The 12,479-nt window shown below is 36.5% G+C and overlaps 1 protein-coding gene across 3 annotated transcripts in view; it reads left to right on the forward strand.

Moving 5' to 3' along the window:
• The window catches only part of ATXN7L1 (ataxin 7 like 1), a 119,596-nt gene that overhangs the window by 42,093 nt on the left and 65,024 nt on the right, over positions 1-12,479 (forward strand). The window lies entirely within an intron of this gene.

Consider the following 12,479-nt stretch of genomic DNA (forward strand, 5'->3'; position numbering starts at 1 on the left):
AGTCATATTTGTTAAGATTCTCTTGAAAAATGTTCATGTGAAGCTGCAGAAATGTGCAGATATTTATTTCTTAATTAGTATGACAACGGCAAGGTGACAATTTTTATGTTGATTATTTGTAAGCAGAACTACTTTAGTTAGAAATTTTTGCTATTGATTAACAAACTACTTTCAAATATTGTCTGAAAAACTTCATCCCAAGGTCTGGTTTATTTATTACTTATCCAGCGTTTTATTTTTTATTTGTCCAGTAGTTTGTTTATGTGGTGGGTTCCTTGGGTTTGTTTTTTGTTTGGTTTTTTTTGTTTTTTTAAAAGATTGCAAAATGTGACTGGAATGGCTAGCTTTGCATGAGGTTAATCAAATTCAGTTTAATCAAATTAACTTGAAGGTGATTGCGTAATAGTGAAAGGTAGCTAGTACTGAGGATAGAATCAATTAAAAACATTAAGAAAAAAAAAAAAAGACCCAGCAAGATTTTCCTTGCCTACATAGAACAAATAAATTTCACAAATCCTGTGCCCCTTTCGGTCTTCTTGGCAGCAAAGCAACACAGTAAGGAGAAAATATAAGTGGGATGAACAGAAAATATAAACATTTATTTACTTTTTAAGAGATCTTACCAAAATATTACATTGGGTTTCTATGGATGGACTGCTAACAATCAACCAGGAGCAACTGCATTCACGTTGAAAGGCAGCTGCACGAGTTACCGCTACCTTTGGCCTAGATTGAAATAATCATGAAAAAATGGTAATAGTGGAATACAGCATTTATATCCAGTGAATAAGAAAAGGTCTGAAGTATTAGTGTAGTGGGAGACGGACTTATTAATTTAATGGTGGGGGCAGGTGTTAATTTCAGTGTTTTAACAAGCCGTCTGTGATTTTTTTAAAAATTTGTTCCTTGCCCTTAGTCATATGTGGTTTCTTCCTGCCCAGCTTCAGGTGTCTTATGGTTCTTTCAGAGACAGAAAAGTTACTCTCCATATGGTCATAGGTGCATTGGGCACCATGAACATTGAATTGGTGCATTAAGAAAAGATCCACTACAGAACAGAAGAACCCATGTAACACCTTGCTGTAGCCTTCTGTAGTTGTACTGCTTGCTGGGTGTGACCTTCTGGTCTGGGGAGCAGTATGAAAGTTGGTCCTGTTTTTGTGTAGGCAGCATATAGAATGATGTTTCTTCTAGATAAGAGTAAAGTAATCCATGTTAGAAGGAACTTTTTGAGCTCTTTGGAAGTAACAAGTTACCATCAGTGTTAGTGTTTTACCTGTAAACTGCAAAGATCCTGTGAGTCACTTGTCTTTTTTTCTTTTTCTCTTTTCTCCGTTATTCCACTATTTGTACAATTCCTTTTACTTCATCTTCATTATCGCAATCCTCTTAGACTGAACAAGTGAGCATTAAATTCTGAATTGCTTGATTTAAGAGCCTAAGGTCAATAAAGACTTTAAAAATAAAAGTAGACTGTATTAAAAGAAATGGAGAATACTGAAAATAATTCACCACAGATGTTAGCTCTTGAAGATTGTCCTTAATCTAGTCAGACTTGTTTCAGGAAAGGTATACTGGAATATTGCTGAAAGGCCTGTGGAAGAGCTTTGTATAGATAAAATATTGTGTTTTAAAGAAGAAACAGAAATGGTGATGTACTAAAACCATGCAAAAGAAGTTTTAGAAGAGAAGGTTTCTTCGAGATCTTGTCAATTGTTGTAAAGTAACTAATAATTTATTTTCAAAAAATTAATCTGTTAAAAGTACTACATCTTGTATAAGAGACACGCATCTACTAACATATAGTGGTTTTGATAAGAAATGAGTAAGACCTAAAGAAGAGCTACACATGGATCTTAGTAATTGATCTGTCTGGTGAGAAAATTATAAAAATCTTGCATTAGAAAACAGATCAACTGAGAGCTGCTTGTGGCTGAATAACCTCTCACTGGGTATGTTATGGTATCAATAGTCCACTGAGAAAGGTCCGGAGAAGGCTTCATTTGAGACATTAGTTCTGGCTGCATTGGGCTTTTCTGTGAAGCAGGAATATTTAATTTTCAGTTTTATGTAGCGTTTTATCACTCGTTGGACACAACCTATTTGGTGGATCAGATTTTGTTTAATTAGTCAGGACATGCAGCGGTATACCTGTAAATTCAGTGATGCTGTCAGTAGACTTTGAGGTAGTTTAGACTATCATATTTACCATAAAATGCAGTATTTTACATGTCTTGAATTGCAGCTTTAAAGTCGTAACAAAGACAGTGGAATGAGAAAGCATTAGAAGCCTCTACTGTTTTTTGGCTCTTGAAGGCTGCGTCATGTGGAGTCTCTATTGCTACTGACAAGGACTTGTAGAGATCTATCCCAGAGTCTCCCACAAAGTGTGGTTTGTTACTAATATCCCTGGTAAGATCCAGTCCATATTCTCTCAGTAAGGATTTAGGTCCGTGCCAGACACGTGCTTTATGTTTCTAGGTTCCCTGTATTGTAACGTGAAGGTCTTGGCTTTGGAACAGCACTGGAATGCTTAGTTTAGCAAACGTTTTTGTAACACTTCCCTTGAGCCCTCGCTGGCATTTGCCTTTCTCCAGAGCCTAGGAAGACCCACTGTTTCATTTGTCTCTAATTTCAGACATGTGGCAGCCATCCTTGATGGCACTGGGAAGTTGTGAAGATCATAGAGCCAGATGTTATTTAACTTTTAAGGGTTTGATTCCTAGAATATCAAGCAGAAAAAGAGAAAAGTCTGGTGGTGGTTCAGGCTTTTTTAATGGGAGGCGATGCATCATGCAACCTCAAACCAGTAGAAATCGGGAAGGTAAAAGAAGAGATCTGGCTAATTAGAGGACTAACTTGCTGAACTTGAGAGTCTGTAATAAACACAACATAAAACTCAGTGTTGCAAAGTAGTAGATCTTTCCTAGCCTCAAAGTCAGAGAAATACTGAATTATTTTTAAGAGCAGTTTCACGTCCTTGTATCTGTGGGATAAACATTTATATCCATTTGTGAGGATTAAATCATTTATGTACATACGGTGTAAGCCCAACTGAAAGAGAGACTTGCTGTTACAGGCTGCTGGATCAACTATATAAATCAAATAATTTCTTGAGGTCATTCAGTATTATTGTGCACTTAGAAAATAGTATATCGTAATGTTGTCAACAATAGGGTTGAAATAGTGTTGCTTGTGAAGCCAGTTCTTCTGAGTAACTTGTTGCAGTGGTGTACAATGTCTTAGATTATTTTTTTTAATGTGTGAACATGTAGTTGTGTTTATTTCTCCATGAAGTAGTTTGAAATGACAAGTCAGTCTAGTTATACAGCTTGTAGCATTACTAAGTGTATTTGGCATGTGGGGAATTTTAGTTTTGAGACTTTGTTCTCAAATGATGACTTCAATGAAGACGTAGAGCACTTCCTGGGACACCAAAGACACAGTATTTTAGTATCCCTGAAGTGCCATAATGTTCTTGCTGTTTGGGGTTTTTTCTCCAATGTATCTGTTTTCTAGAAGATTTTTAGAGTGGCAGCCTACGCTGAGCTCTGTCCATGTGATTTCTGTTAACTCCAGTTCTGTGACAGTCTGTCTGTTACTTGTTTAGATGGGACCCGTACCATTTCCCAGGAGATGTTTCTATTTTCCTTTGGCCCCAGAGAGAGTAAAGCTTCATATTCTTATACTGCATTGTCCTTTGCTAGACTAAAGAGCATCAGGTACAGTTCTGGTTATTTTTCAAAAAAATGTTCCATACAATAATAGTCTCATTAATGTTGGTCTTTTCCTGTTGAAGGGAAAGTCTGTCATAAAAGGTAGCTCTGGCACAGTGAAGAACAAGCAGTGTACATATAGAAAGCTTGTCAAAACATCTTGACTTTTTATTTTAATATAAGGAAATAAATTAATGATGGGAAAGTGTTAAAAATAAAACTGGGGGGAAGGGGTGAATTAGCCAAGCTAAATAATGCAGCTTGGTTAAACAATAACTGCAATACAATCATCAAAGAAAGTTTCCAAACATAGTCTGGAACAGTTTCCAAAACTGCAGAGGGTATGTTAATGAACTAAATAGTTAACATCCTCATTTGATGAAGTTGTAGCATACAGAGGAAAAGAATTTTGCTTCGTCAAGGGGATATGACTGTGAAGATCTCTTCTTTTGCTAATTCCCTTTTTAGAGGCTTGTTGCTATCTATCCTGCCTGTCTCTAAGGTTATTGTAACAGGCTTCTAATTAAGAAGTAGAAATTCTTCTTCCTTAAAATAAGAAAAAAACCCTACTGTTGATTTTCGTTACTTCTGAGTTATAAATTCTTGGGTTGACATCCTCATGTCCTTACGAAAGTTGGAAAAGGATATTTCCTTTTTATATGTCTATTTGGCTGTATAAGCATCATTTAAAAGAAAAACAACCTAGAAAGTAATGGGGCACTGAAGAATATAAATAAATTATTTTCCCTTCCATATCATAATTATTTTCCTAAGAGAAGTTATATGTTTTGAATTACTCAGACTAGCTATTTTACATTGTACTAGTTGTGCGTTACAATTTAATGAACCACAATTAAAGACAAGAAGGCTGAGCTTACAGTATGAATAAGAATGATTTGCTTTCTTAACATGAGCTGGAACATTACTAGCTGGCATCTTTTTTTGCATAAGGATTTTGATATCACTGGTATCACTGTCACATTGGATGGATTATTCTCAGTTTTTATATTATTTTCAATTATTCAGTACCTTGTTTTATATTCAATACAGCTGTTTGGGATTTTATAATTGTTAATATTTTATCCATTGCATTTGACCTTTTACTGGGGGGAGTGCACTTGTGCCCTTCAACGATAATGGCATTTTGAGTGATTCTTCTTCTGTTACTGCAATTTCCTTTTTTCACAGCCTTGTCAAAACTTGTTATATGATATCATTGTTGATTAAATAACTTTCTGGTTGTCACATGGTTAGGTTTCGTTGCATAAAAGAATTAAAATAATGAAAATTATTCTCATCATCTGTCCCTGTCCCCAGCCCCCCCCCGCCTTTTTGTTAAATGTGGAAATATTAGTAGCTACACAGACAAGAATCTCAGTTGTTTTTTTCTTTTGGTGGGGGTGGGGGGTAGAAGGAATTGAATGTTTTGTGTGTACCTTGTTTGTACTCTTTAACTTGTGCAATTGCCTAGGATACAATGATTTGTCTGTAACTTTCATTTCCATTACTTTGCATTGGAAACTCCTAGTAGCTGAAAGCATACAAAAAATTGGCTTTAGCTTTACAGTCTTTCTGTCAGAAATCTTGTTCTTGAGACCAAAGTACAGCAGTGGCATAACCCTTTGTCTCCTGTCTGCGATGAAAATCTAAGCTGTAGTTCCTGCAATGGTACAGGCAGGTTACGTGGGTCTGTCATGTCCATGTCATTCTAAGTTCTCCGAGCCCAGTGTAATGGCAATAGCTGTGAAACTGCCGTCACAAGCCATCTTTTGTGCCATTCCTGTAGAACTTAAATAGTACATTGTTGCATGGACAATCCAGGTAGAGCGATTATTACCCTTAAGAGGCAAAACTAAAGCAGCAGTTCTTTGAATTAATCTTTTCCCTATATATTCTTGGAGTGCTGTATTTTTAGACCATCAGAGCAATTCTTGAGACTCTGAATAGGTACAAAAAGGCAAAATCTGTCTTTGTTTAGTCCTTGGAGAGACCAGCTCTATATCCGAACTGTTGATAGACTCTGTCCAGACTCAGAAGAGCACTTAGATGCATAAAAAATAACCAAATGACATTTTAATACATGATTCAAATGAAGCAATAAATAAAAATCCTTCTTAGCCGCTTGTATGCATGAGGGTGTTGTTCACTTCAGTATTGTCCTCATCCAGGACTGCAAACAGCTTGTTTTCTTCATATGTGCCCTGGAGAAAGTTCAATGAAAGACACGTTGACAAGGCCATGTTCATTCAAGAAAAATGAGAAAGAAATCCTGCCTTCTCTGTAATTGCTTGTCCAGGAAGCAAGAGATTTGGATTTAGTAGCCTTACCATCTAAGAACTATTCTCTCATCTTCCGCCTTCTAGGAGATGAAAATGTCCTACCCACCAGGAACACCATAACCCAGGCTAAAACAGGACCAGCACATGCTTTTTGCATTGGAGATGTATCAGACAAAGTAAACCTGAATGTAGAGAGTAATACCCAGATCCAAGGGGTGGACTGTGATAGGGACTGAAAAATGTGCAGCTGATGTTCAGAGCAACAGCAAACGTAACATGTCTTCACCTTGCAGGCTGCTGAGATCTGCTGGAGGCCGAAGGAGTCTGTTGTGTTTTCATTCTTAGTCTAGCCTGTGAATTAAAAGTGGAGCTCTGTTCAGACCTGCTGACCTGCTTGCTTAGAAACAAGTAGCACAATATTTGATAGGGTTGGCTTTTTTATATTTTCTGCTATCATCCCACTGCTTAAACTGCTTTCTACTTTGTTGTTATTGATTTACCATCAGTGACAGAGCCTAAAAGAGAGAAGTTCAGATATAGAAATAGATATGATGTATAGAGAGTTACGAGGTGTAAGTAGGAAGCTGACAACTTCCCATAGATAACTTCTGCACTTCAAAGAATCACCCTAGGTTGGTGTGTCAATAATTGAAAATTTCTTCATTCAAAAGATTCTTTGAATGAGAAAGCAGGAACATTTTGGCAGCATTGAATCCCAAAGGATTGCACGTTGGGGAGCAGTGAGTATTCAGCAGAAGAAAACGTTCAGCAGTGAAGAGAATGCTACACATGTATGCAGTTGCTATTGAGCATAGTAACCTTTCCCCTCCCGGTCCCCCTTAATCTAGGCCTATGTATGAAATTGGAAGTCTGGAAGTAAAACATTGATTAATTGTCTTTTCCCTATTTTTTTTCTATTAAGTTTTGCCTTTACAGTGCTTTGACTGTGCTGTAATTTTACAATGCTGATCTTAAACAAATCAACATAGTAAGGAGATCGAAAGAGTAATAATGACACTGCAAGTGTATTGTTCTAGTTTACACATATTTCCTGTCATTATAAATTAGCTTATGTCTAGTGTATTCATTGATAGTATTTGATTAGTGAACCCTTTTGTATTTTTTTAACTTCATATAAATTGTGGTAAATGATGCATACATACTTGAACTGGATGTTGTTGTCATGGCATTGATGGGAGATACATATCACTTAATTTCTTTCAGTCAAGATTTTAATAGAGATGTAGTTTTAAATAGTAACCAATAAGGATTTCTTTTAAGGAGTGTCCATTAATAGAACTCAGCTGTTGAAGGTTGACTGCAGCATTAGGCTTAAGTTTAATCTCCTACATACTATAATTTACAGGGCTGTGTTTAGTGCGTTATTCTTCCAGCTGCTTCACTCATGGAGAGATGGGGGTTGTAATAGTGGGGGAGAGGGGAAAGGAATAGTGAAAATTTTCCATCATAACCTGTAAAAATCTGGCAAAATTAAAAATCAGAGTATTTGGCTTGAAGTTTTTCACAGTGTGTCTTGCTTGGTCTGAGTAAGTTGAATGTCTTCGATCTTAGAGAAAGAATGTTTTTTAAAATAATTTAAAAAAATAAACTTCATGGTCCTATTCCTAGATAGAAGTCCAAAACAGAATTAAGAGCTTTTTGAATTCACTGTTTAGAAGTGTTTTGGCGAGTAAAAGATAAGCAAGAGGAAATCCTTTTTTATATCAAATTGTGAAACACTGTAAAGAAGGAAAATTTGATGTGGAATCTGAATTTGCCAAAGGCCCAAATAAGAAATCATTGTTTCTTTACTGTATTCAAAAGTATAGAAGTGTTAAGATCAAGTCTCTTTTCTCTGCTCTCTCTTTGCTTATCCTGCATGTGATCAGGCAAGGAAAAGGTGGTGGAGTTTTTGAGGGTAGGGTGTGGGGTTTTTTGGTAGTACTTTTACTCTACATGTGTTACAGAAGATAATTAATATTTGGATTAGTCACTATGAAATATTAGAAGATCCATTTCAAGTCTGTAGAAGTCTTGCCTGCATATGACCCTGCCTATTGAAAATGACTTTTAGCAGTTGTCTAAACATTTTGGGTTTAGTTAATTTTCTAACTGTTGCAATTTCTACTATTTTATCATTTAGCAATTGCTTGCAAATCATATTACAAGTTTAGGAACTTCTTGCTCTGCTTGTAATAAAATTTTTACTATAAGCAGACTCATAAAATTGATTCTCGTCCCTTGACTATTGACTTTTCCCAAAGGAAACAGCAGCAATTTTCGGGTAGTGTCTTCTCTAGCAGCTGAACATTTCCTGTGCTGTGAGTTGTGGTTGCTGAGTCTGCATGTGAGTTGTCAGGTGAGGCTGGAGGTGCAACTCATCTTGTGCGTTCAGGGCTCCCTTCAGAGCTGGAGAACCAGGCCAGGGAGGAGGTTGGATGACCCCAGAATATACCTCTGGTCCTCACAGCTGCCAGGATTAGACTGCCTTGTTATGTAGAATGGTGAGTGGAAATAAAACTGGAATGGCAGTTTGTTCCTTTACAGAAGTACTACTTCGGATAGTCTGAAAAATTGCCTTCCAACAATGTTTCTGTTGCCTTTTCTAACATCTGTATGCCACTTGGGGTGCAATGGGGAAGACAAAAGTCCCTTGACGTGCAGGAGGATGATAGGATAGTCATATGTCCTTTTCCAAAGAGGTGCAATAGAGAGCAATTGAAATAAATACCCAGCTGTAGTTCAAGAGCTTTTTGTTTTTTTCAAGTTGGAAGTACTTATATTAAATGCCTTTCACAACTAAATATTTTTTTAATTTGGTATTTAAAAATTCCTTATTTTTTAGTAGAGGGAAATCTCAGATGTGATAAACTAGCTAGTACAACGCTTGCAAATCTACTTTAGATACTTTTTCCACAATGTTCAGTAATAATATTTATCACAGGTTTTGTATACCTTCTTAATTTTTAAAATATTTCTTCTTGTGTATTTTAATATTTTTTTTTTCCTCTAGTATGCAAGCATGTTTGTCACAGCTCCATGTTTAAAATCTAGTGATTTCTATTTATTTCATTGTAATTGTAGTACACAACCTCTTGGTACATGACTAGTGCCAAATCTATTCAAAACATTTTATTTGTATGCATAAAATACTGTACTTAAAATGATGATCATTTCAAATATAGCTGAAGCTCCGTGTGTTTTCCCATTTCACAATCCTGTAGTGATTCATATAATTATCTTAATAGCTTATTGCTATTCTCTTTAACTGGTGATATTAATGTAATAATTGTCATATTAAAATCTAAAATATTGAATTAGGCCTTGTTCTAAAATATATTTTATTATTACAGATAGGTTAGACACACGGTAGGCTTCTGTTTTCAAAATAAAATTATTTGCATTAATCTAGATAGATTAATGAAATTACATTCTACAAGGCGTAATGAAAGAACTGTTTAAAATGTTAGGCAAATGGTGATGGGCAGCTTGTTCACCTCACTACATGTATATTTTGATTTTTATTCAATTTCAAATTCCTGCTTTAGCTTCCTGCCCCCAAACCTGCCTAATGTTAAGATGCCAAAATAAAATTTATGAAACTTGCCTTATTAGCTATTTATGTTTATGAGACTAGCGATGCTGTTAACCAGGAACATTTTCTTTGACTAGTGTTCTGGGAAATAACGGATTTCCCCCACCTTTTTGAACAGGGTTCTTGTTTCTGTGACATAATCTTTTATCATGCCTAGCATCTGCTCTGCAACTAGTGAAGTATCCCTAATACCATACTTACATAAAATATCAAGCATTGTATATGAGAAATGTGTTTAAGGCAAGCATTAATGTATCATTATTTGATACATCTGCTTTTAATTTGTTCCCTGTGTTGTATAAGGTATTCTTTTCACGAGTATCCATCAATGTTGTGCTTTCATAATTGTGTAACTAGAGAACTTCTGAATTTTTTTAAATCTAGTTTTAGGTTTGAGATTGCTGATTGAAAAATTGTTTTATTTTTTAATTCAGTTTGCTAGGAGAAGGATTGGCAGGGGGGAGTCTCATTTTTGGTGCCGCTTTTGCCTCAAAATACTGAAGCAGGAATACACCTGTGCAAGCTAAAACATGGACCAGTAATTGGCCAACAATACTGAAAAGGTCTACAGTGATTATATGTGTTTCAGATTGCCTGAATGTGTGTTTGATGGTGATCGGGTTGCATGAACTGTGGCGATCAGTGCATCCTTATGTGTACTTTAAGCTTTTTCAAACTTGCAATAGTAATGTGGATGTCCAAATGAGTCTGAAGACAAGTGTTTCTCATTCTGTGACCTTAGGCAGATAAAAACTGGAAGGTATGATGAAAAAAAATGCTTCTGAATGTGGCTAGGACAACAAAGATTAGTTTGCTGTTTAAATATATCTTTTTGTCACTGCCTGATGCCAGATGCATTTAGTGGGAATGCTGAAATGAGCAGTAAAGCTTTTCAGCATTTTTGCATGGGCAGGAAAGACATGGTCAGGAGCAGACGGCTAAGGCTGTGGAGAAAAGTGCAGTGCGGAACTGCATGTTTAGTACCATGAATATAGAAATGGTGCAGCAAAAAATTTAACCTTGAAAAGAAGAGTCTGTTGTTTGTCATTGTGCTGCTAAACAATTTTGTTGACCCGAAGTTATTTTAAAGTTAACGGAAACTTGAGAGCTGTGGGGTCCTGTGGAAAGCATTCTCAAAACTTAGGTATACGCTGTGTGAAGAAATACCTCCTTTTTTAGTTTGTTTTTGAACCAGCAATGAACAATCATTTCCTGTCCACCTTCATAACAGTGTGCATCATAACCCTCCTCTGCCATCACTTGTCCAGTTTGACAAGTCCAGATCTGTCCAACTGTCACTCTTGTAGAGACTCTCCACGTCTTTGCTATGTGCTTTTTGTATCTTGCCGAACTCTTCTAAACCATTTTTGAAAGGAGGGAGCAGTGGCATGATGTGCTGTATTCCTTGCCTAACATTTGGTTTGCCTTTTTGACCACTATAGATCATTGAGATGATAATTTCATAGAACTGTTACGAGACCAGTGTCTCATTACTGTGTAATAATGATTCAGAGAGCATCATTTTGTATATAAAGTTAAGATTAGTTTCTTCCATGTCTGTCACTTTACATTTCTCTACATGGAATTTCATTAACTACTTTATTATACCATCCAGTAATGTTAGGTCTTTCTATAATCTGCTGATTTTTGTCTGTAGTACTCTGAGTAATTATATACCAAAGATCTTGTTCTCTCATTAACCACCTTCCTTTTTGGATCATTTCTGAATATGTTGAATAGTTCAGGCCCTAATGCAGACCCTTGCATGCCACTGCTGAAATTCTTTCTTTGGGGACCATTTTTACCCTCTTTTCCTTGCCCTGTAAGTAGTTTCTTAGCCTTCGGGTGGGGGGTTGGAACTCTGCTTGCTGTCTCACAGCAGTTATTTTTCCTTTAAGAAATGTAAATATACGGCCTCATTTCACTTGGAAATTTAAGTTGACTGTGTCAATTGGATTTCCCTTGTCCACGTGTCCCTTTTTGCCTTCCAGAACATTTGTGACTCATAACAGTCTAACTACACTCTCTTCCCCAATACATCGTGCTTATCCGTATGTACGCTGACTTGGTTGCTTCTTACAGCTTCTACCCCTCTGGCTTGGATACGTTTCAGACTTGCTATTCTCCATTTCTTTGGGCTTCCCCACATATTGATGTTGCCTTCTGATCTTCAGGTACAAGGTGGTTTTCAGTGAGAGGCTTTGCTTGCTCGTTAATAGCTCAGTAACGGCATCCATGGGTTCTGGGAAGCTCCTGGATGAATATGGATGGTCCGGCTCTGTTAAGCCTCTTTGCAGCCTCCTCTGCTACTGCCTTAGTTGGAGACAGGAACTCCAAGTCCTTTGGAGCTTCTGGACCATGAAGGTCATTTTTTTCAGGTCTAGAAATTAAGAAAAGTTTTATTTATGCATATGTGTCTATGTGTGCATGTGCATTTCTGTATGTGTACATATATATTGTCTGATCAATCCATTGCACCCAGAATGTAATTGTATCCTTAATTCTGGAATAACTACTAGGGAGCGGTTTATTGACACTTCTTAGTTAGGTGTGTTTGGAAAAAATGGGATTTTTTTCTGTATCTAGCTGAAGAAGAAAACACACAGGTTTTTCACATTAAAGAAATGGCTTGGCTATAACAAATTTTTCTCTCATTTTCTTACCAAAATAAATTTCATGCCCATAGAGGTGAAGTGTTGCACTTGGCCTGAGCTAAATCTTTCTTCTAGGAGACTGGAGAAAAAACAGACGAAATGAAAGTCTAGGTCTCAAAATGATTTCCAATCCTTTAGACATTAGTGTGGAGATTAGAACAGTTAGTGTGCAAAGTGGGACATCCTATTTACCCTTTTCTTCCCTAATCTGAGGAGAGTTGAATCAAGAGCACCT

This window comes from Chroicocephalus ridibundus, chromosome 1, assembly GCF_963924245.1.
Source record: "Chroicocephalus ridibundus chromosome 1, bChrRid1.1, whole genome shotgun sequence".
NCBI lineage: Eukaryota > Metazoa > Chordata > Aves > Charadriiformes > Laridae > Chroicocephalus > Chroicocephalus ridibundus.